Source organism: Panthera uncia (genome assembly GCF_023721935.1).
Source record: "Panthera uncia isolate 11264 chromosome A1 unlocalized genomic scaffold, Puncia_PCG_1.0 HiC_scaffold_17, whole genome shotgun sequence".
Classification (NCBI taxonomy): domain Eukaryota; kingdom Metazoa; phylum Chordata; class Mammalia; order Carnivora; family Felidae; genus Panthera; species Panthera uncia.
The window spans coordinates 45,278,974-45,303,053 of record NW_026057577.1 but is presented as its reverse complement, the minus strand read 5'-3'; the positions used below and the strand labels follow the sequence as shown (position 1 = coordinate 45,303,053).

The following is a 24,080-nucleotide window of genomic DNA, read 5'->3' as shown; positions in this document are numbered from 1 at the left end:
GGGGGGGAGGGAAGGAAGGAAGAGAAGGAAGGAAGGAAGGAAGGAAGGAAGGAAGGAAGGAAGGGAGGAAGTTAGTTAGTTAGTTAGTTGTCCAGGAGATTAGAGCTATTTTGATTGCACAAGAACATAATCAGAGTCAGGAACACAATGGAGGAAATATTCCGAAAGGAAATCAAGATTAAGATGCACACTTTGGCCTCCTCCTACAAATGCCAACTTCCCAAGCCCACAGGTCATTTTGTTTGACAATGTCACATCGATTCACATTTCACAATGTGCTCTTAACTTTAGAATCTTAATGTGCCGGTTAGAATTAGCTGTATCTTTCAAGAAGAGCCTGATCTTGACCATGCCCATTTCTGGAAAGACTTCTTACTTGGTTGGAGGCATCGGCAAGATGCCTTGTCATTCTGGACTGTGCGGTGAGCTAGAAAGTTGCTATCTTATTTTCAAGCATACACATTCGCACAAATATACATACACACAAGCATTGTACATGTATACAAATAAGTATTACATGAACTGAATAGAGACATGTTATATACATAAAACTGAATATGTGGTATGTCATGTCCTCATAAAACATTGGGAAGGCATACTTTGAAGAGGACATGGAATTCTGGGGAAAAAAAACCCATGTTCCATAACAAGTGTAGTAATTATTTCACTATGCATATATATATCAAATCATCATGTTGTACACCTTAAATATACATAATTTTTACTTAAAAAGTAAACTATTAAAAAATAAATAAGGAAGTGAGACTTCCTATATTCAGTGGAGGTGATGGTTATGGGTCAAACTCTCTGACCCCATTATCAGAAGTAAAACGAGGTTCCGGCCACTAGCAAGCAGCAGGGATGGAAGAGGAGAAGGCTTCAGAAGACTGGTGTGAACCTGTGGGGGTCACTGGGAAGGGGAAGAAAAAAGACATGCTGGACCCACTTCCTTTCCTCAGTTCTACTCCATGCTGGGGCTTAGGGCTGTGGACACGTTTCTGAGCATCCTGGTGGCGGCTGTGGGTGAGGGGGAGTAGAGAAAGGAGTCAGCCTCCCATGCTAACAACTCATGCTGTCTCAAAGGCAATATTTCCAGAGGAAAATATCCCAGATGCCACAAATCCTGCTTCCTACTTCTCTCTGTGCCAGCTCCTTGCCCAGTCCCACTTGGCCAAAAAGAAGAACCTCCATCACTGTAAGTAACATCCATTCCCAGAGAGGTAATGGTCTTTTAGCCACACAGTCATAAAAGCTGCAACAAAGAAATCCAGCCTCTTTGGCTGCAGACTGCCATAGGCTCTTCCCTCCCGGCCTCATGAGCAGTTTCACATAGTGTTTGTGGCTGTCCAGCAGGTTCTACTTCCAGGCTTGCAGGATGGCTACTGGGTTCAAACCTTATCTGCCGCTTCCATGCCAAGGTCACATCCTGCCACCCTCTGCAATGTCACCCTCCAGGTGATTGTCACAGAGCCTACTCCTTGGTCCCAGCATCACTCAAAAGCACCCAAGGTACAGGATAGCTGAGGTTTCAGGGCCCAAGTGCAGATGCAAATTAGAGTATTTTTAATGTTACAAGAATGGTACCAAATACTCCTTGAGGACAAGGGTTGCAATTAATCTGCAAATGTGTAGTAAGAATCCCTGAAAAAAAAGTTACTGTAAAAGAACAATGATGATGAAAACACATGTATGTGAGTAGGTGACTTCTTGGAGAGCTGGGGGTGTTTGGGGGCCACTCTTCCCCAAAAGATGTGAGGGAGTTGGTGAAAAAAAGATTTGGAGAGCACCACACAATGTCCCCCACCAGGAGAGCCAGGAGGAGGAGCCCAGGAAGAGGGGGAGGAAAGATCCCCGCGGAGGACAGGAGAGGGGACCAGCACAAAAATGGCTGCCCTGCAAACACCTGACTGCAGAGACAGCCGTTATTTCCAGAAGTCAGCATTGGACAGAATCTGGCTTTCCTTACCCCTCCAGAGACCAAAGGAAGGTGACATGGAGAGACCTGGCAGGGCCAGTGTGGAGAATGCTGTTCACTGGCTTCTTCAACCTCCATTCCGAGCTTCTCCAGGGCACCATCCCATACTGGAGACACCGGAAAACAAAAAACAAAGTTCCCTGCCCTTCTCTGCAGGTAGACATCCGGGTAGGATTAGGTTCTGCCGATTAGATGCACTGGCACAAGACTTCTATTTAGAGCTCAGTTAGGTGGGGTGAGAGGCAAGGCATGGAGGCTTTTTTTTTTTTAATGTTTATTTATTTTTGAAAGAGAGAGAGAGACAGTGCAAGCAGGGGAGAGGCAGAGAGAAAGGGAGACACAGAATCCGAAGCAGGGTCCAGGCTCTGAGCTGTCAGCACAGAGCCTGACGTGGGCTTTAAACCCATGAACCCTGAGATCATGACCTGAGCCTAAGTCAGACACTTAACTGACTGAGCCACCAGGGCACCCTAAGGCACGGAGTCTTGACTTGGCTGGCCCAGGTCACGGCAGAGGCTGTGGGAAGGTGGGAGTACAGCCTTCCCGACAGAGCACATAGTAGCTCTTGGAGCTGAAATTGTTTCTAGGGGCTCTGACTCCAGCCTGCTTCCCTAGCCCTTCAAAGCGTTTGTAGGCCACTGAATACCTGATTATTTATGCCCTCCTGTTTCAACTAACTAGAGTGATTTCCCTTGTCTGAATTGGCACAGGCAGTGGCAGATCTCACGTGCCTGACACCCAAAGCGGATCATGTTTTTTAATGCCCTCCTCCAGGTGACAAAATTGTTTTCAGCGATAATCCTGTAATAATCAGTAATTACTATTATTCTCATTATTTATTAAACATTGTTTTAAAACAATCCCTTAGACAGAATAAACTTCAATTTTGAAAATGCTGTTCAAAATCAAATACGTCGTGTATGAAACAATTTGCATTTACGAAATCTTAAACCCCAAAACACCAAGTGGTCATGTGCAAGGACAGAACTGAATTAACTCAGGCTTTGTTTCTTGGCTTTGCAATCACTGTGCTATCATTGTTTACCTGTCATCTAAATATAGGAATACCTAGTACTGGGGGGGCTGGAGACACAAGCTATGCCTCAAGCCAGCTCGAACCATCCTGGACTATTCTTCTTGGGAGTTCTTCTGATTAACTTTCAGGTGGGATATAATATTTATTAAAAGACAAGTAATAAAATATGCTAATTTGAAGCATACACACACACACACACACACACTTCTATGACTGTATATAATTAAAATTCAACAGTCGCTACAGCAATTGTTTAGAACGTGGACCAACAAAAGATTTTGGGGAAGGAGTATTTTATCACTGACATTGTTTAGAATTGCCGGCATGGGGATAATAAAAAGCAGACTGACTTACAGTCGATTTTATTATTGGCTTTAAATTCTCAGCAGACACTGCAGTCCCACACCACACGCAGCAGCCAGGAGGTCTGCTCGCCCTGCCTGTGCCACTGCCCCTGTCCTGAGGTGAGCAGGTGCAGCGAGTCTGCAAGAGGCTGCTCCCAAGCTTGAGGGTTCAGGAGGGACGTGCAGCATAAGCGGAAGTGGTGAAGGGTGAGCCTGAGACACCAGGGCCTTCACCACCTCGGCCAGGGGACTCAGCCAGAGAACCTCACGATGCTCCAAATCCCCAAATATTGCTAACGCATAAAGTTCCCCTCACGGATTGCCTTTGGTGAGGAGGGTTGGAGAGCCCCAAACTCTGTTGAAACACTGATGCCGGATTCTCAGTAGTGAAGTGACTCACCCACCCGCATGTGACGGAAATGTGTGCTTCAGCGTGATTAAAAATCACTTCATGTCATGAGCCCTTAAGGGCACACACAAATAGTTGAATCTATAAATGTTAACTCTACCAATGCCAAAGTTCCACTTCTAGCTAAAAGCCTGACTTGATTTGCCAGGCAGACGATCTGTACACCAGTGTGTTCTGGGGGGTCAGGGAAAGCAAAGGCCTCCAGCAGAGGCACAGCCATCGGTCAAGGCCACGACCCAGGCACTGTCTTTAAAGAAAGCACCTTCTCTCTCTTCCCCTCCAAATTGGCACCACCCTCCGAGATATCGAAAGCGCTCTGAGGGCAGAGATGGAACTTCTGTCTGGTGACCCTCATGGTCCCCAGCGGTACAAGTCCGATGAAAGGCTGATTTCCTAGTTCCAGGGAGAGTCAAGCTTGTGTTTCTGCCCTTAGATGAGGGACTTTTAACACAAAGGTGAAGGCTCACAGAGGAGGAAAGATGACAGTACAAGCTGATATTAATGCATGCTCCCAAAACCCCATGGGAATTAAGCGGAGACTATCTCTCAGGACAGAGGACAGCAGTTACCACCCCAGAAGGGCCCTGTGCACTGGCAAGAAAAGATGCAGGCAGGCATCGCCTGTACGCATGGATGCACGGAAGATTATGACCTTTCTCCTCTGGGCAGCAGCGGGCCAGACGTCCATCTGCAGGTACTGGAGATACCGCCACAGCAAGAGGGGCTGCATGCCACTAGCACCCCTTCCCGTAGAACCAGAGGGTGTTGTTTTATCATTAGAGCTGGCAAGAGAGGCAGGGCCATCCAGCCACGTGGCTAGCGCCCAGGTGTTTGGGAGAAGGTCTGCCCTGGCTCATGCATTTCAAACGCTGCACTGGCATCTAAGCTCAGATTGCTGTATTATGTCAAGTAATGTCAGCCAGCCTTATATCTAAGAACTACAGGCCTTAATTACTCCAGGGAACAGTCTGGTGGCTAAACAAAGAAAGGCTTGTTACAAAGGCCCCTTTGTTGAAAGCGCCTTTGCCTAGATTGCTCCAGGCACGCCTTATAACCAGCCACCAGCCCAGCGCTAGGAAGCAGTACGAGTCAAGTAACCTTCGTGGGTTTCAGAAGACCTAGACTCAAGGCTCACATTTCCTGTCTGTGTGATCTCGTAGAAGCCACAGATCCATTTCAAGCCCCGGTTTTCTTACCCATACACGGCGGTTATCAGGGTAAACTTGACCCATGTTATCCAGGCCCGAGTGCTAAGCGCCTCAGGGTTGGTGCAGGGGCCCAACACCCCGGCTCATATCCCAACACTACTGGGCAGTATTTATGCCCTCCACAGGCAGGCAAAATTGAATGGTCTTTTAACTATGTCCCTCCCTGACCATCTCCCCTCACACCTATAATAAACACATAGAATAAACAAGGGAATGTGTTTGTAGTGGATATTTTTTCTTTTTCCTATCCAGAATCCACCACTACTGGAGGATGGGGGGAGTGTGCAGAACCCCACCTCCTACTAGGACAGCCAAGGAAGGATGTGGGATTCCCTCCTCTCGCTCGTAAGAAACAGAGAGGCAGGCAGGTGATCTGCCAGGCCAGGCCCAAGCTCACATCCTAAACTCGGAATCTTGAGGGAGGGGGTGAGAAAGAAGTCTGAGGAAGATAAAGATTCTTCCTGATGTGGGTAGAGTCAAGAGGCCACGGCACTGAAGCTGTGTCCAGGAGGAAGGGGACTGCAGCCTCCTAGCACACTGTTCTGGGAGGGGACCTGGGCTATACTCTTGGTGCCTCAACCCTTCATTCCTGCTGCTTTTCTGAGTTTGGTTCTCCAGCCTCCCGTCTATCCTATAAGCTCCTGGATGGAGAGCCTTCTGATACATTCCTTTTCTGCTTATGTTTACCAGATTTGGGCTCTGTTGTTTGTAACCAAGAGTCCTGCCTGGTACTGTGAGATATGGCCAAGGAGGAAAACATCCAAAATACAGAAAAAAGTGTTTTTAATCGCCCACACAAATACATTTATCACATTATTTAAAACTGTGAAAATTGGAAAGAGAGCTCATCCCCGACTGTAGTGAGCTGGTCAAATAAATTCTGACTCATTCACTTGGAAAAGTAAGCAATCATCAGGATAATGGGCACAAAGATGATATAATAATAAGGAAAGTGCTCATGAGGATTGATTGACAAGTGAAAACATGGTAAGAAATTTTATGTAAGAGATAGCTGACCCTCCTCCCCTTAGAATATAAGGTCCCCGGGGTTAGGATGTTTTATCTACCTTGCTGGGGGTCCTATCTCAAGGCACTGGCAACAGTAGGCACTCAACTTACACTTAAGGATTGAATGAATGAATGAATGAACAATAAACTATCTGCAAAGGGGAGGGGTGGGAAAAAACACCATCAAATGCTTTAGTGACTGTTGTAGGTTAGTCAGATTCTTAAAAGCTGTTACTTTCTCTGTATCCAGCACTTTCCTTCGTGTGGTTTTATTTGTTATCCTGAGAAGGAAAGATTTATTTTTCTTGGTTTAAATGGCTGGTAGGTGACCCAACTTTCCCTAATATTTATGTCCCCTCTTGAAAAGCCTAAGTTGCCACCAAGCAGAGTGATAAGGGCAAAGGAACATTTGCTCCCCTTGCCAAAAGGAAATGCTTAGCTGAAGCAGTCCATTGGGAGCTGGCCCTGTAGCCAAGTAAACATCACCTTCCTGCAGCAGAGAGCACCCTGGACCCTCCGAGCGCTGCCCAGGCCAAGTCAAAGTCCTCCCACCCCACCCCCCACCCCCGCTCCATTCCCCCTGGGCTGCCATCTCTCTCCCGTTCTCTCCTCACCACCGGGCTTTGTCGCCAGTCTCTGCACACCACAGGATCTAAACAATAGCAGATTCCGCAGCCAGAGGGAGTTCAAAGGGGTCGACAGCCCAGTCAGATTTGGCATTCAGCTGAGGCTGCCACCAGCTTAGCTGGTGGGATCCCTTCCCACTTCGGAATGACTAAGCAGGGACGCGGAGGAGTCAGCACTCTGCACAAGTCAGGAGGTGGACTTCAGGCAGCCCTGAACTCTGGCAGCAAGAAGGAAGAGGGGATATGGATCAGCCAGGTGAATGTGCAGATGTGGAATCTGCTACAGACACCTGGGCAGGGCCGGCTGGAGGCACCTGCTAAGATCACCGTCTTAAGGCCACTGCTGGCTTGTATTCATTATGACAGTCATATTTTCTCTCCCTCTTTCCTTCCCTCCCTCCCCCCTCCCCATGCAATCTGCTTCATGATAAAATGAATAAAGCCATGCAAAGAAAAATGCTGGACAAAGAAAAAAGACACACATGAAAGCATACACCCTACACAGGCTCAACTTCGCCTCCTACATGCCTTCTCCAGAAATTCTTTTCTGCAGCTGCCACTTCCCCATCTTTTTTAAAAAACTTTTTTTTAAGTTTATTTATTTATTTTGAGAGAGAGAGAGAGAGAGAGCAGGGGAGGAGCAGAGAGAGAGGGATTGAGAGAGTGACAGAGAGAGAGAGAATCCCAAGCAGGCTCCATGCTGTCAGCACAGAGCCCAATACAGAGCTCAAACTTACCAACCATGAGATCATGACCCGAACCGAAACTGAGTCAGACGCTTAACCAGATGAGCCACCCGGGCACCCCTGTCACTTCCTAATCTTATATAAAGACATGTTGCATCCAGGTTTGATCTGACCCAAGACCACAAGCCCCAGGCTCCGGGGTACACCCTGAAGGCATCACCCCCTTTACGAACACGTGCTGTCATTTCACAAGTGTGGTACTACCTAGGTGGCAGCCCTACTCAGGGCTCTGGGTCCCACTCTGCAGGCTCTCTCCCCTAAGTGCCGAAGGCACCGGGAACTGCCAGACAGTGCCCTCTCCTTGGAGCTCTGGCTCTCAGTTGTGTGGTACCCCCTCTAAGCTGCTGAGGTAGTAAGCCATCAGGCAGCTTCCCTCCACCCGAGGTCTACATGACAGCTCTACAGTTGCTCCAGAAGCTTCTTCGAGCTTCTAGGTGCTAACAACCCAGCCTCTTGCCTCTGTTTCCCCAGTCCTTTTGGTGGTAGGTGCTTCCTGCAGTTATCTCTGAGATACCTCAGGGTTCCTTTTTTTTGCCACTTCAGCCTGCTAATACCAATATAACTAAGTGCCTTTATTAAATTCTCTCTGTCAAAACAACTATGGTCATCAACTCCTTCCCTCAATAATGTTCATATGATCAAAAGACTTTCTGGACTGGTATTAACAGTTTTGGTTTCCTTGGTTAGTTTTATTGAATGCAATTTAGATTAAAATTCATTGTTTTTTTCCAATTATGCTTTAATTTTATAATGACTTTAAAACACACTATGGTGGTTTTTGTTTTCTTGAGTGGAATCCTATACTGGTATTGGAGAAAAGCTATTAGGAAAAAATATGTCAGAATGAACCTGCTAGTAAAGACGCTTTTCTGGGTAGTTTGTTGGAGAGCCCATCTCTTCCTCACTTGAGGTGAAGAAATTTTTCATCCATCATGTTCAAATGACAATCCTCAAGAAACTGTGTTAAAAAATTAATTGGAAGTTAGCACCCACTAAGCGGTCCAACTTATTGACCATTTCTTATTTCTGATGGGGCTTTAGGTGAAGATCCACTGTAGAGAAATATGTGTCCTTTAAAAAGCTGGGGATTCCAGAACTCTTCAAGAAGAGGTACTTTGCAAGGGAATAAAAACCCAACTTGAAAAAAGAATCCTGCAGAACGATATACAAAAAATCTTAGCAACCTAACTGTTCATAAAGACCAAAGGGAGGCCACCATACTGTAAGTCGGGGGGCGGTGGGGGGGGGGGGACTATTAAAATCACAGGTGGTTGCAATAACCACACATCCATTCGGTGCTGAATTTTCAATCCCTATCTCCTTACTTTGGGAGCAATTAGTCTCGGGTGAAAAACTGCACTTGCAGCTAATTGCACCTGCAATTACCTACTTCTGGGTGCAATTAGCCACTTGAACCTAATTCTGAGTGTGCAAGTGTTTAATTTCGTATGTGAGGAGGTGATTCCAGCTACAGTTAGTTGTGCCCTCAGTCTTTGCACCTGCAACTAATTGTGACTAATAAAACAAGTCTTCATGCAAGTCAGGTTGAAGGTACATATGGTGGACCCTGCTTGGGGAACCAAGGATTGGATTGGTTAGGCTGACAGAGATACAAGTGTACTGAAGGGAACTAAGGGACAAATTATTAGAACTCGTCACTCTGTGGATCTATGATCACATTATCCATGTCCCTTTGCTACATATTCCTCCTGAACCTTGGAATATGAAGTCCGCGGAGGAGTGGTCTGGCTTACCAAAGATAACACAGCAACTCTTTGAATGACATTCAGAAACACCCATAAGACATAGGTCAGGTCAGAAATGCACTTCAGCCAATTCTCCATTATTTAGGTTAACTCTGAACAGGTTGTTCAAAACACTTGGGTTAACAGAAATTTACTGAAATCCTACTATGTGCTAAGTCATATAACTAATCCAGGGATTAACAGGGATGGCTCCTGCCTTCCTTTTCATGTCAGTGCCACAAGTATTTATTGAATACCTACTATCTGCTTGGCACGTCATAGTGCCTGTGAGCTTATTGGGAAAATCCACGTATTCTTACAAATGTCTGTTTATCAAGCCCTCTTGGAATCCACATTCAAGTGGGAAAGACAGATGTTAAACAACTATGTACATAATCAATGACTTCATTAATGACTGTGGGAGTGCCTGATTGGAGGCTTCCCTGAGCTGAGTTCAAGTTAGGGTTGTCCAGAGAATTGATGCTTGAGCTGAGATTTGAAAGATGACTAGGAGTTACCTGGTCGAGGGGTTAGGGAGGGAGGCTCCCAGCTGGAGGGATGAAACTGCAAAGGCTCTGAGGCAGAAAGGAACATGTCAACACTGAGATGTGGAAAGAAGGCCAGAGTGGATAGAGCAGAGCAGGAAGATGGATGGATGAGGTTTATGTGATTAGAGAGAGTAGGTTCTTCAAAGTAGCCCAAAATGCACCCCAGCAGAGAACAGATGATGGTCCCTGCTAGAAAGGACTGCCCTGTGTGGCCTCTCTATATTAGCCTGTAGGGACTCTTGATGTCAGATTTATTTTTTTGCCCCTCTTCCTCTAATCTGACCAATACCAACCTGAATCCTGAAAGAGCCCCCAGGGGCATGAGGTAGAGGGAAGGAAAATAGAAAATCAACCCCTCTTTCTCAACTGCACAACCCTGAACTTAGGGTAACTCCGAGTTGAAGGTGAGACTGAAGGTTTACATTAGACTGGACTGGACTTCTAATACTTGAAAATAAACCTCATTTTCAAAATTGAGGCTAGTCTAATAGTTGAAAGGGATCCAGAAAACAATGCAATCTGCATGAAATGTCTCTAAAGGAGGGGGAAATAGGGACCCACCTGAGCATGGGAAGCTTGAACGGAAGAGACATACAACCTCTTTGTGATTATACTCCATTGAAGTCTGAGAAGGCAAGGAAGGTTCCACAAAGATAAGAAGGACTATAGGATTTGGCATACCTCGGTGGCTCAGTCAGTTGGGCATCTGACTCTTGATTTTGACTCAGGTCATGATCTCACAGTTCTTAAGTTCGAGCCCCATGTCAGGCTCTGCACTGACAGCACGGAACCTGTTTGGGATTCTCTGTCTTTCTGTCTCTCTCTCTCTCTTTGCCTCTCTCTCTCAAAAATAAATAAACCTTAAGAAGGACGGTAGGATTTGATAGAGGGGAGCATTCAGGCATTGCAAGAGAATGAGAGGGAGAACACAGGAGACAAAATCTGTTTTCTGCTGAGTGGGAAGCCTCAAGAAGTCAGGCCTGGCTAGAGTGGATGGTCTGAGGTATGAACAGTAGGGTTGGATTAACATGGGGTGAAATCAGACAGAAGGAAGCCAGAAAGGCCAGGCAATAGGAGTTAGAAGTCTCTAGCATCAAAAGCGACTTCTCCTCCAGACTCTTAACAGGCAGTGAAATGACTGAGTTTGAGCCTAAAGTTGGGGGTTCATCTAGGTGAGTTCCCTTCCAGAGCTGATTAGGATATTTCCCCCCTTCTCTGTGTATTGTCTGGTGGGATGGAGAGAAACCATCATTGTAAGGACATTGTGAGGACAAACTCAGCCCTTTGCCAGCACTCCTGGCCATGAAGGAACATGTGCTGTGCAAGACTTTAGGGATATAGGGAATGCATTCCCTCTTTTCCTCCTTCCTTTCTTGTGGGCAAGACTGTTTATCAGTTCAGCTACTCCTCCTTCAGCTCACAGCAAGATCATGTTTTCCAGCCTCCCTTATACTTAGAGTCATGAACCTGGATTCCAGTCAAGTGGCCAGTGTATCCCTGGCCCCTAAAACATTTAATCCAGACTCCTACTTATTCTCCCCTCCCAAGTCATGAGGCTGCAAAGAAAGGACTTCAAGATGGTGGAGACACATGATACCAAGAATCTGCTTCCCTGCAGAGAGAGGCACCATCAGACGCAAATCAGGCCATGACATAGGCAGGGAAATCCTGTTTGGTTAAGGCAGTGAGACGTGGAGTTATTCATGACTGCAGCATACCCTAGTCTACCTTAACATGGCTATCCACCCCAATTTTGGGGTTCCCTCTCACTTCCCTCCACTCTACACATGTCCCACAACACCCCTGGTCTCATTATTTCCATGCAGCAGAATATTCACAGCTCTAGAGGTGGGGGAAGAAGACCCATGAAGAAAAAACTTAGGCCTTTCTCTTCCCTGAGCACACTATTGCATTGCCACACAATGGCCTTAGCGGGCCCCTCTTCCTGGAATGCTGCTCCTTCAGATGTTCACTCCAGTGGCTTCTCAGCTGAAGTGACCCTTTCTCAGAGAGGTGCGGGGCCACCTGCCAACAACCTACCATCACAATACTCTGCTGCTTTCAGGGCACTTACCAATCTATGAAATGATTTTCTTTGTTTATTGTCTTTCTCCTAGGATATCATCTCCATGAGCATGAGGTCTCGGTTTTGTTGCCATTTCTTTAGTGAGAGGACATGCCCACACCTACTCAATAAATACATGTGGAATGAATGAATGAATGAATGAAGAAACGAATGACAGGGTATAAAGCTTCATACCTCCAGGTTATCTAGTCTTGCCTCCTTTACAAATCAGAAAACTGAGCCCTCTTTCCTAAAAGGAGGAACCAGAAGAGCATCCGACACAACTCTACCAGGCTAGGTGTTTCTGGAGTGCTGAACTTGGACACGATTTATTCAAATGAAAACTCTGGGGGAATTGTTTCAGAGGGATCCATAAAACAAATGTCATTTTCATCTGGAGAATTCACCCAACCTTCCAACCAATTTCAAATATAGTTCTTTAATGCAGATTTGACAAATTGGAAATCTCTTACACAGAGCCATTCATCATCGAATGTGTGCCTACCCCGCACCACAGTTTAAGTTATAGCTTTTAATGGGATAAAACATTTCTATAAAATCATCGAAATACCTTAAACCAAAGCTGCCTATGAGAAATTGATGAGCTTCAAGCATTGACTCAGCCCCTGAAACCATCAACCTTGCCATTGGCACCAGGGGCACTTCTAATAAAAGCAGCTAAGGAGGTATAATGAATACCTAATGAACCATTTTGTATGTCTATGGGGTTTCTCGAATTGGAAATAAATCAATGAGCCTTACAAAATGCATATTTCAGTGGTGTATTCATAAACAACAATCTTGTTTTTCTATCATGACTCAAGTGTCATTCTCTTTATAACACAACTGAAGATTTAATCATTTACTTTATATATACATAACCCAGAGTGCACGGGGGGGAAGGGGGCAACCTCATGCTGTTTTGGTTCTTAAATGTCCTGGTGTGTGGAAGCTCTGAGGATCCTGAAGGTAAAGCAGAAGCACCCACGATCTAGTAGTGAACAGAGGGTGTGTAAATGATAACTAGTAAACTACACGGAAACTTCCATGAATCAATACCAGGAGATAACCTACACTGAGCACTGGCGGCAAAGCAAAGGAAAACAGATGTCAGTGAATCCTGTTCTGCAGGCACTGGCCGTCCTGGCCGGCTCAGCCAGGGGCAGCAGGGCTCACTGGACCGGAACAAGCTTCTCCAGCAGTCCAGCCCGGATGTGTGGTACACTCCCCTGTAGGCTCCCCACCACAACCTTACCAGAGGGTTCAGCTTGGTTGTCCCACCAACTTCCTCAGCTGGAAACGGGTGACCCGCTTCCCCTCCCCTTGGCATGGACTCAAACCCTATGACCCAAAGCTGCCTTTCTATCTCAGCAACTTCCCTTCCAGAGGCCAAATATAACCATTCCTTTCCCAGCTCACGAAAATTCCAGTCAGACGGCTGTGCACAGTGACAGCCGGCCAAACAGCGTCTCACCAGCCCAGCCCACAGCCAAAAATAACGGCCACTCGGTTAGTATAGGCTGGGTATTTTTTTCCTGTGGCTGGGACTTTGTTTGGAGTTATTTTTGTTTTGGTTTTGGATTTTGTTTTATTTTGTGTTTGTCTTTTGGAAGTAAACAGACCAACCAAAGACGCTACATCAACATTCCACAGTAGTCTCATGCGTTTAGTGTCTGTCACAATAGGTTATGACAAAAAGTATTCATCTCTTAAACTTCTCCAGTCACCTACACAAAAAGGAGAGTCTAGCAAGTGCATCTCCTCCCGACTCTGTTCAGAAGTGCCTGCCGCACGGCCACAGTCATGGTGAGACTCAACCACCAGGCTGTGTCTTCTCCTCAGTCTAGCTGGAGTGACTGGAAGAGTCTCATCTATGGGGTTGTTTCCATGTTTAGACCCAGGATGCACCTGAGCTGCAGACAGGCAATGGGCCCTAGAGCTGTCAGTTCAGGGCTCTCCACAAGTACTAAAATGCCTTAAATTATTAATCTACTTCTTTAAAAGTACACAGTGTTTAACAATAACCAAGTCCACTTCTGATCTGCTTCCTGACACACAAGGCTCTTGTCAACCAGGTTTTTTTGTTTTGTTTTGTTTTGTTTTTGCAGGCCAACAGAGACATCTTGTTAAATCTTACCTAGGGGGTAACACTAAATTAAAGCATGCTAAAGAGATCCAGGCTGGGAAAGGTTATTGTCCCCTCCATGTCCTATTTCCAAGTGCAATGAATAATAAGCAATTGGGCAAAACTGTAACCTTCAATTGTTGGAACACCTTTGTACTCTTGTTCTTCAAAGGCAGAATGTTTTCTGGTATTACATCTCTATGTGAGAAAAAAAAAACACATTCTCAGTTTCTACATGTGGGTGCATATCACACAGATAACCTTGTTGCTTGTCATGTTGTATGCTGTCTTAAGATCAATTAATAATTTAGACATTTAATGTATTTATCAGCTCTCGTGTGTGTACATGTGTGTATGCGTACATGTACACGTCCTATGTGCTTGTGTCAAAAATGTCTTCTATATTAATGGAAAGCAAGCAATCTCTTGGGTATTTCTCCACCATGAAATTAACTTTACATCTTATCATCAAATGAGTGGGAAGTGATAACTGGTCCCTGTTCTTTACAGAAAACTAAGTGCTAGTATACACCAGAAAAGGAATGATACTAAACATTTCACATTGCATATTTTCTGAAATTGCTCCCCTCTTTTTTTCTAAGGAAAACCTTTATTACTCTAGGGCTGCATAGACTGTAGAGGAAATATGGCTCCTGAGTTTCAACTTTTTCTATTTAGGTTGCCTTTCCCTTGCTTCCTCCCTGGAATATTCATCATGCTTGTCATCGAGAACTGCTTCTGAGCACCTCGCAGTGCCAAGAGTGGTACCAGGTGTGTGTGCTTGGCAGTCCTCACCTCCACTGCTGTCCACAGGCTCCAACTTGGATTTAAGCACGGTCATCATTCACACCCTCGTGGCGGCAACATCTTGGGGTGCTACCAGCATGATGACAAGCAGCAAGAATGAGCACCGGGGCAGCAGCTGTTGTGGGAAAGTTGTGTGTCTGCACCCGGCTCGTGCTTGCCTTGCTGCTCCTGACACCTCTCTCCACCCACCTTCCTCGTTTCAAAGGCTTTTGTGCCTCATCGATGCCATGAGAGAATCACCAGAATGATAGAATCTTAGGGAAAGGGATCTCAAAAACATCTAGCTCGACCTCTCATTTTAAAAATGAAGAAATGGAGCCCTGATGGGTTAAGTTCCTTGGCCAAGCTCACGCAGGTGGTTACTGGCAGAGCAATGCCTCGAGTCCAGTAACTGAGCCCATTTTCCAGTGCTTTTTCTACCACACCAGTGGCCTTCCGCCATTTGTTAGCACAATCCACAGCATGAAATAAATACTATATCATGACCCGCAGTATCTACAAATATATGCAACCAACACAAAAGTCTCACAAAACAATACTGACCTTTACTATATGTGATACATTTTGGTGTTTTCTATCGTGGTATATTCATTTTAAAATATTCTGGAGAGTGCTCGGCAGCATGTATACTAAAACCGGAACAATACAGACAAGATTAACATGGTCCCTCCACAAGGATAACATGCAAATTTTTCCCATATCTTTTGTACATTTACCAAATGTTCCTTTTCTTTCCAGGGATAATATTTATAGGTATACAGTCAAACGATTCACATTTTTTTTTTCTAATTAGATACATTTACCGAATATCTAGGAAGGTAGGGCTTGAACTACATACAGAAAGGGGTCTCTTTCAGCTCTAACCTGCCAGGTGCCTGGTTGTGGAATGACCTTATTGTCTGATTGGCCCTTAATCCTGAAAGGCAGAATGATCTAGCGTAGAGAACACCGGGCTTAGCTTTGGCTCCACCGTCTTCCTAGTGTGTGACTTTAGGTGAGTTTTCTCTGTGTTCCATTCTCATCTGTGAGATGGAGTTGCGACTAATTGACAGAGTTCTGAGAAGTAAACAAAATAATGCAAATGAATGCAATAAAAAGCTCTATACACAAGACTTGTTGGAACAGCAATGGTCTTAAATTCTCACATTTCTGAGAAATATGGTGTCTCAAGATGTTTCTGGATTCTCATCAAAACACCTGCATAATGTATTATGAATACATTTGGTATCATAAAAGAAAAACTCTACCCTGGAACTGACCCATTTTTAAATGCATTTGCAGGTGTTTGGAGAGCGGCTGACCCTAAATCTTGAAGATATTTGGCCTCAGAAAAGTAGAATTCATTGAGACCAAAGATGACTCCTCGCTCTTGAAAGGGAAAGGTGATGAGTCACAAGCTGAAAAATGTATTCAAGAAAGGTTGCTGCTAGTGAGGACGAAGAGGGAGAACTGAATGAGCATATGGCAAATGTTCAGATACAACAGCCATGCTGCAGTCTGGCGGGACAACTGAGGTACAGTGAATGAAAAGGAAGCGTTCCCGATGCAACTGGGGGCTGCTACAGCTGGTTTTGAAGAAGGCATCTTGCTAAGGAGGTGGCTGGGCTTGGCTTCCATGTGTTTCACCTTTGGACTCACTAAATCCAATGAATGAAGATTTCAAAAACCAATGCAGAAATTATTCTTGAAAACATTCAAACTGTCTGCAATAACCTTGCCAAGAACACCAGAAGGGCCCTTGACAGCTGAGAACGTTAGGCAAAACCATTCCGAAGTTGGTTGTGATGCTTCGCTCCGAGACTTTGCGGCTAGGGCGGGAAAGGTACTGTCGGCACTATTAAAGGTACTGAGGGCTGCTTCCCTGCTGTGTGAAACCGAGCACCAGTGATCTCGAAGACCCCGAAGAGGAGGAGGAGCCTGGCATGGGCACGGTGGGTGAAGGTGGCATGGAGGTAGCATGTTCTGATGCCTCAGATCGTGCATGATTGCTACTAATGAACTGTTACCAGAAGTTGAAAGTATGATTCTCACCAATAAGGTCAGAGAAACTGAAAACTAAAGAACAGGTTATGGGTTTCAGTTGACAAGGTACAGGATGGTTTATGGCTGTCACTGTGCATGTCTATAGATAACATATTTTGTGGTTTTGAACGAAAAAGTCATTTGTATATTCCTTTTTTTTTTAATGCCACCTGTGATTTCAAAGTTTATTCTGCAACCCACCAAACAGGCCCCTGCCCCGCCTCCTCCTCCCTCCCCTCCCCACCGTGGAGAAGGCCACGCCTTGACCAGTGCGGGCAGGGTTCCTTCCAGCCTGCTCCCCTTCCCTCCTCCGACACCTACTCCCACTGCACACCTGATTCCATCCCTCTGGAACTCTGTTCCATGGTAAGCAACCTCCTCAGTATTAGCCTAGGGGTAGGGAAATTTCTTTTCCTGCTTCCTTTGGAGCCTGGGCACTGCTCCTTCCTCTCCACTCTTCCCAGACTCCCAGATCTGTCCTCCTTTCTCCTCAAAGAGACCTTTACTCATTTTCCTTCAAGTCAATCCCTCCTTCCCTCCCTGTGCCACTTGGTTGCCCACCACTACCCCCCCACAGACCTTCTAAAGGCACCTTAGTGGCTTACCATCTTTTTTTCTATCCTGCAATCTGCCATCAAGTCAGGCACGTTAATGTCCACGTGGACAGTACATCCACCGCACCGGCCCCCACTCCCCTTCCTTCCCTCCCTGCCCTGTTTTACAAGGTGGTTTTTGAATCACCCGCCTTGTTCCACCCAAGGCAGTTTCAGTCCTCCTCTGGCTCTCTGATCTCATCTTCCTCTCCTAAGACCTCGTTCGCTTAAATCCACTAACTCTGACTTTGCATCAGGTGGAGCGCTGCCATCCCCCATTCTCTCCACATTCCCCATCTTCTCGGCTCCCTCAAGGTTTTGCTTCCTTCTCCTTCCAGCCCAGACTCCAGGACCCAGAGCTTCAGCCACTCTTTTGGCAGTACTCTAACCCATGACCTGTCAGTTCATTTCATGATACACATCCAACGTGAAACAAGAAACATAACTGACCACCTATCTCTGACATTCCTTCCTTCCTCTCTCCCTTTCTTCCTTCCTTCCTTCCTTCCTCTCTCCCTTTCTTCCTTCCTTCCTTCCTTCCTTCCTTCCTTCCTTCCTTCATAAATTGCATAAAGTTTACTACTGGACTGACCTTCCTTCATTTTAGAACATTCCGCAAAAATAGAAAGGCATATATGACAAGATTTCGAATGACCAATACAGTAAGAGCTTTGGTATTCTCGGCTCATTCCGGGTGGGTTGTCTCACACAGCCCCTGGAGGTTTGCACACCCCAGTCTGAGATCCACAGTCCTAAGCCCTGTCACTTTTTTCCCTCAGTCACATTCACCCTGCAAACCATACCTGAATCCATCTAGCCATGAGGCTCCCTTTCTATACCAGGTGGCTGCATGAAGCTGGGGAACCGGCTGAGCCCCAGGTGACCTCTCCAGACTTAGCCTTTCCCCTCAGGGCAACATCACTGATAGCCTCTGGGAGCACAGTCAAGCCAACTGGAAAGAAAACTCCCTTCATCATTGTATCACCAGCGCCCAGCACAGTGCCTGGCACTTGCCTGTGACCCAGTAGTGTTTGTTGTGCTGAACTATATACACATGTGTCACACCCACCACCCCGCCTGCATCGTGGTAAAGGCATGAGGAGCACGTGGAGAAAGCCCAGTGGGTCAGGAGGTCCCCACTGAGCGCGTGCTCAGTTCTGAAGCGGTATGAGGAACACTTGCTCTCACAGCACCTGTCGCACACCGACCCGCCCAACAGACTGGCCTTCAGAAGCCAGACACTGCGCAGCTGACCCCAGCCTGACTTAGGCCATGTGCGCCTGAGACAGCTTAATCAAAGCCCATGCCTCACCTTCCCTATTCTGGGAGGGGGTGGGGGTGCTGTGGAGGGAGGCATTAGGGCCCCTCCAGACAGTCTTCTCTTTCCCCAGATGCTTGGAGCAGCCTGGGCTCAGGGTCCTACTGCACCCCCATCTCCTTCAGACTTCCCCTCACAGAAGGATTCCTCGGCTGTCAGAAGGAAGAGGTGGACAGGGGAGTGACAAATTTTGATTGCGGTGGATGCAATAAGGAGGACAGGGCAAACACTTAGCAGACGTGCTGGGGAGAGCTAAGGACATGTGCTTGTGACCAAACACTCCTCTGGTGAGGGGATCTTTCACATCTGTCCATTCCTTGCCCCCTGCCTGCCACCTGCCACCTGGAGACGCATCCCCAGGTAAGCCGGGCCTTTAGAAGGACACATAACAACTATGGCACTTTCTCAGAGGGGTGAAGATGATTCGGGCAAAATTCTCTCCCCTCCTGTCAGTTCTTCCATCTTCTCTTTGTACCCTCCTACCTAGACCAATATTTTATAACCAGGGGTCCACGGACTGACCCCTACATCAGAGTCACAGGCCTATTAGCAATGCAGACTCCTGGGCCTCAGACAGATGGCATCAGAAACTCTGAAACCAGAGCCAGAGAATCTGCATTGTTTTGCCCATGAAAGTTTGAGAACCACTGAAAACAGTTACTTCTCTATTTTTCCCAACTGTGCATCCTTAATCCTTAATCCCCTCTCATCTTGCCACCGTCCCCCCTCTGCCACTCCACATCTCAGGCCATCATGATAAAGCCCAGGGAGACACAAATGGCAGGACCTAGGCAGGAATAAGAGCCCCCTGGGCTCTCACCCTCCTGTGCTGACCATGAGCTCTTCCCTTACTGTACTTTATTTTAATTAACCTAGGACATCTCACGTGGTTCTTAGGGGCCCTGCTTTAATTTGGCCCACTTGCCCAAAATGAATACTGGGCCAGCTGGGTACTTAGTACACTGGACTCAAAGTTGCCAGGGGGAAACTAAGGAAAACAGGGACCTGAGGTCTGGCCTAATGTTGATCTATTTTGGGCCAAAGCCACGTCTACTAATAGGTCTCTACTAATAGGTTTGCCAAGATGGAAATCTTAATCAATGCTAAACAAGGGTTATAAATAATGCGGATGTTTGCCATCCACTTACCTCCCGGGGATGGGTCGTGAGCTAGAGATGGTGATGACCACGGAACACTCTAAACCTGAAGAAAATTCTCTGAACCATTCTTCCACTTACAGAGTTTTTGAGGCACCAGTCCCCGTGCGGCTCTGACAAGTGAGCTATTTTCGTACATGAACAGGTAGAGCTATTGTTATCTCTGCTCTGAATCAAGGACTAAAAGGAAAGGTGAGAGGGAGAAGGAGGGCATGAGAGAGAAGAAATGGAGGGGAGGTGCAGCAGTGCGGGGGGGGGGGGGGGACACCAGAAACCAAAAGGAAAGGAACCAGGCGCTCTTCCCAGGGCTGGAGTAACCAATGGGCCACTGTGTGGATCCAAGGCACCACGTGGCTCCTCAGCAACCACAGTGAGAGGCCCTCCCTCTGGTCTCATGGGATGCCGGAGGGACTCAGCATGCGTGTCAAAGGGCTTCGCAAATGGTGAAGGGATATCCATACAGAGCGTCAGCTCTCTACCTGCAACAAGGGAGCTAGTGCCCCTTTCCGACACCCCCACCCAAAGACTCGAGACACCACAGGCCATAAGGAAGCTCAACTAACAAGACACGTTTCCATCGGTGCATGCATTTCCACCGCCCTCCTGCCAGATTACCTAGGAATCTCAATGAGAGTGCTATCTTAGCAAGAAACCGAAAACGAGAACAGAATAAGCCCAAGGACGTGCTGCATTCCTATGGTAATACACCCCACCGCGGGTCAGCGCTCCACATATGTTCTAATGTCTTGACACATACTTGTTTTGAGACCAGCAGGCCTCTGCCACAGCTTCCCATGTTCTGCCTTGTCAGCATGAAAGATCTGCTGCCATAGACTTGTTCGGCTCTCCCGCCTCCCCCACCCCGGGGGCTCTCCTCCTCCGAGTCTGACTGAGAAGCTTACACCATCGCTGTATGAAGACACTTCCTTCAGTTCTCATTTCTGACTCACCCCCTTGGGCTTCCGGGGTCCACGGATCCGCAGGCCTGCAAGGTGTGCTCGCCTCCAGGACCTGACCACTGGAGGGCGCCAGAGAGCAAGGAGGGCCCACGGTTTCCCGGGGAAGCGCTGAATGCCCCGGCACACCCAGCTCCCTCCTCCAGGCCAGAAACTGTGAGGCTTCGTAACAGTTTCTAGATCCGCCAGAAACAAACACCTCACCTTCACCGTACACTTCCTTGGTAAACTCTTATTTTCTTCTTTATCAAGTTTGGGTGGAAAACAAAACAATTAATTTAGAAAGCAGCACACAAGAACCTAAACATTATTTATGTCTCTAATTACCTCATTCTAGTGGGTATTTTAGTCCCTGTCTGGTCAGGACATTAATTATCTTCATAACTACAGCAAAAGTTAAATAATAAGCACCCAAGGCTACAGCACTACTGTAATGTGCAAGCTTAAATGAACTTATAAATTTTATTAATGGATGCTTTATACAACTCCATATATTATAAATCAAACAAGAAACCTATTTCTATCTTTTAAGGGTGCGGTGGAAAAGCTTTAACGTTATTGAGGATAATTTTTATTAAGTTTAAAACTCCCTTTTTTTCAGTAATGAGACTGTTATGAGGATAATTTAATCTAGTTTGTCATGAGGCACCCTGGCTTGTTAAATAAGTTAATAAATGACTATGCATTAATCAAAGTGACAAAGCTATGAAGAGCTGGGGATGGGAGACAATTCTGGTGATAGTATTAATTAGTATTTAATTAGAAACTTAGGGCCCATAAATAAAAAAAAAATCATGGTAGAGACATTTATGCAAATTGCTTGGAGCTTTGCAGCGGAGTTAGCTTCGCTTTAAAGAAACATGATTTTTTTTTCCTAGCAGACTACTGTACATAGTAGCACTGTGGCCACATCACGTGGCTTCAACCAGCTCTTCTTTTGTTTCCAATTTGTTCCAATTACAGGCCTGTAAATTCAAATCATTCTTTGGACCATCTTGATTGAAATGTAGAATTTCCGCCATTTCTGCGGGGAGTTCTTTTTCTTTTTAAATGAAAAGGGAGAGACGTTGGAGAGAAATAGTTTCAGATTCTTTTTCTGCCATTGTAATTAAGATGTGTGCCACCATCTTCTACAAACAATTGTGGAGTCCATTTGGTACGCAAACAATGCCTCCTTTTTTAACCCCGGTGAGCTGGAACGGGGTTTTGTTATGTGCTATCACACTGAAGGCTGCATGGACTCAACTGCCGTCATTTTTCTTATAATCATATAGCACTTCTCCCTTTTCTCTCCATCACATGCTCTGATAGATGGGCAATTTTTGAGGGCCCCAAAAGATAATAACCATTTGGTTCGGAACGTCACTGCTCTCCTAAGGTACATGTCCCCTTTTTCAGACTTTATTATTTGTTGCATTTATTCAAGAAAGGTTATCCACAGTAAAACTGCTTTTTCTATTCAACAGTCTATCTCTGTCATGGTTCATTTATGTGTGAGCATGACGGACTGAAACCCGTATTATCCACAGCTGACAAGTGTCAGGCCGACAGTTCAATCAGCCCTTCCTTAAGATGATGCCCAGGGCCCCGTGTTTGAAGTAGGACAATAAAGCAGGCAACACAATCAGGGTCAAACTGATCCAATCCCTGTATATAAAGGGGATTCTGCCTAATAACACAGTGCGATTTTTTTCCCCTCTCCAAACACATTAGTCCTTAAACAGTGAGTTGGCCCTTAAGAAAATCTGTGACTGACATGAAAATGCCGGAGTTTTAACGTGGCTGGTTTATCCATAACCTCATGGGGCCGCTTCTTTGTGCAGACTGGTTTTGTCAAAGTCAGAAAAATAATGTATTCAGTGTCTGATCATTTTTAGGGAGTTATTTGAATGGGATTTTAAGTCAGACATCCTGATGTTGACACAGGGATCATTTTCTTGTCCTTTTGTTTTACATGTGTGGAACAGATCATTTGCATCGGCTAATAAAATTAAATCTCTGAAACACGTACAAAAGCAAGCTCCTTTCAGCAACTCTCCCCAATCCCTCCCAAGCAGAGTTGCTGGGTTGTTTCTTTATATTAGGCCTCTCTAGAACACAGACAGAATGCAAACATATCTTCAAAACTACGCTCCTTCGGCCCAGGGAACACTTTGACTCAAACATCTATGAAAGCGTCTCACTACGAATCCTAAAAACTAACAGCACAGCCAAAGTCGATAAAATGCTAACAGCCTGCAGTCGGCTCCTCAGAGGGACAGGGTACTTGCTGCCTTTGCTGGTCTCCAGGCTTCACAGATGATGGCAGGCAAGGGAAGGTTGCTCACCTATTTGGAAGGAGCCAGAACACTGAACGCCCTTCACAGGAAGGAAGCCAAAGTGCCCCTTACAGCATCATTAAACTTTCAAGCCAGAAGGCACCACAGAGAACATCAAATGCAACTTTCAGACTTTATGGATGAGGGAGGCTCAGGGACATTCTGTGACTTCCAATGTCAAAGAGCTTATAAGCAGTAGTGGAAGGACAAAGTTAACAACAACAACAAAATCCTCTATATTTGCTTCTCTTTATCTGGTGTCGCTGGGTAGGGCCAACCTAGTGTAGGACAGTCTGATAAAAAGCAGAATTCAGAAATCAGACGGTGATTTGTCAGAAATCAGTCAGAAGTCAGATTCAACTCTGTCTAGCCCCTTTTCGACAATTCTAGAAGTTCTAAGTAACATGTTCTCTGTGTGTTATTTATTTTCTGGGACACTGCTCTGTCTCAGTCCATCCATTTACCCACACTTGCTGCCCTGCTCTGGCCCTGCTGATCACATCACCCAGCTTCACTTGGAAGGTTAGCCTCTCTAAACCTTGGTGATTAGAGACCATGGGGAGGCCCTGATGATAGTCGATCAGAGAGTGGGAGGAGAAAGGCCAGCATGTGCCTTCCTTCCTGGCTCCCTGCTTTGATCCCCCATTTCTGAAGAGGCTGATCCTTCCAGCACTCCTGCTCCACAGAGTGGCCTCTCCTCCGGGGTTCCAGCTGTCCTGGGCCCCCTTCATTCAGTCTCATCCCCTTGCCCTATAGTCCTTGGGCGGGGGAAGCTGATAGCTTCCTACTGATGCTGATCTCTGGGTGCCCCGATGCTTCTTCCTCATTCATCTAAACCTGCCCATATTTCTGAATGCACTCTCTTCTTTAAGGCCGCCATGGGAACATTCTCAGGTGAATGCTGTTTTTTGCCAGAACCCTCAGTGACACACTGAACTACTTAGCTTCCTAACTGGCCTCCCTACTTCTAGCCTAGTAGTTCTTAACACAATTAGAATCTCACAGAGAATGTGATGAAAAGCACGGCCTCCCTCCACAGAAAAAATTCACTTACACTTACACACATATACACAA

At 46.1% G+C, this 24,080-nt stretch overlaps 1 long non-coding RNA gene and 1 pseudogene across 1 annotated transcript in view; one reads left to right on the top strand and one right to left on the bottom strand.

Moving 5' to 3' along the window:
- The window catches only part of LOC125935667 (uncharacterized), a 134,977-nt gene that overhangs the window by 52,983 nt on the left and 57,914 nt on the right, over positions 1-24,080 (bottom strand). The window lies entirely within an intron of this gene.
- LOC125935864 (uncharacterized) lies at positions 15,253-15,347 on the top strand (annotated as a pseudogene).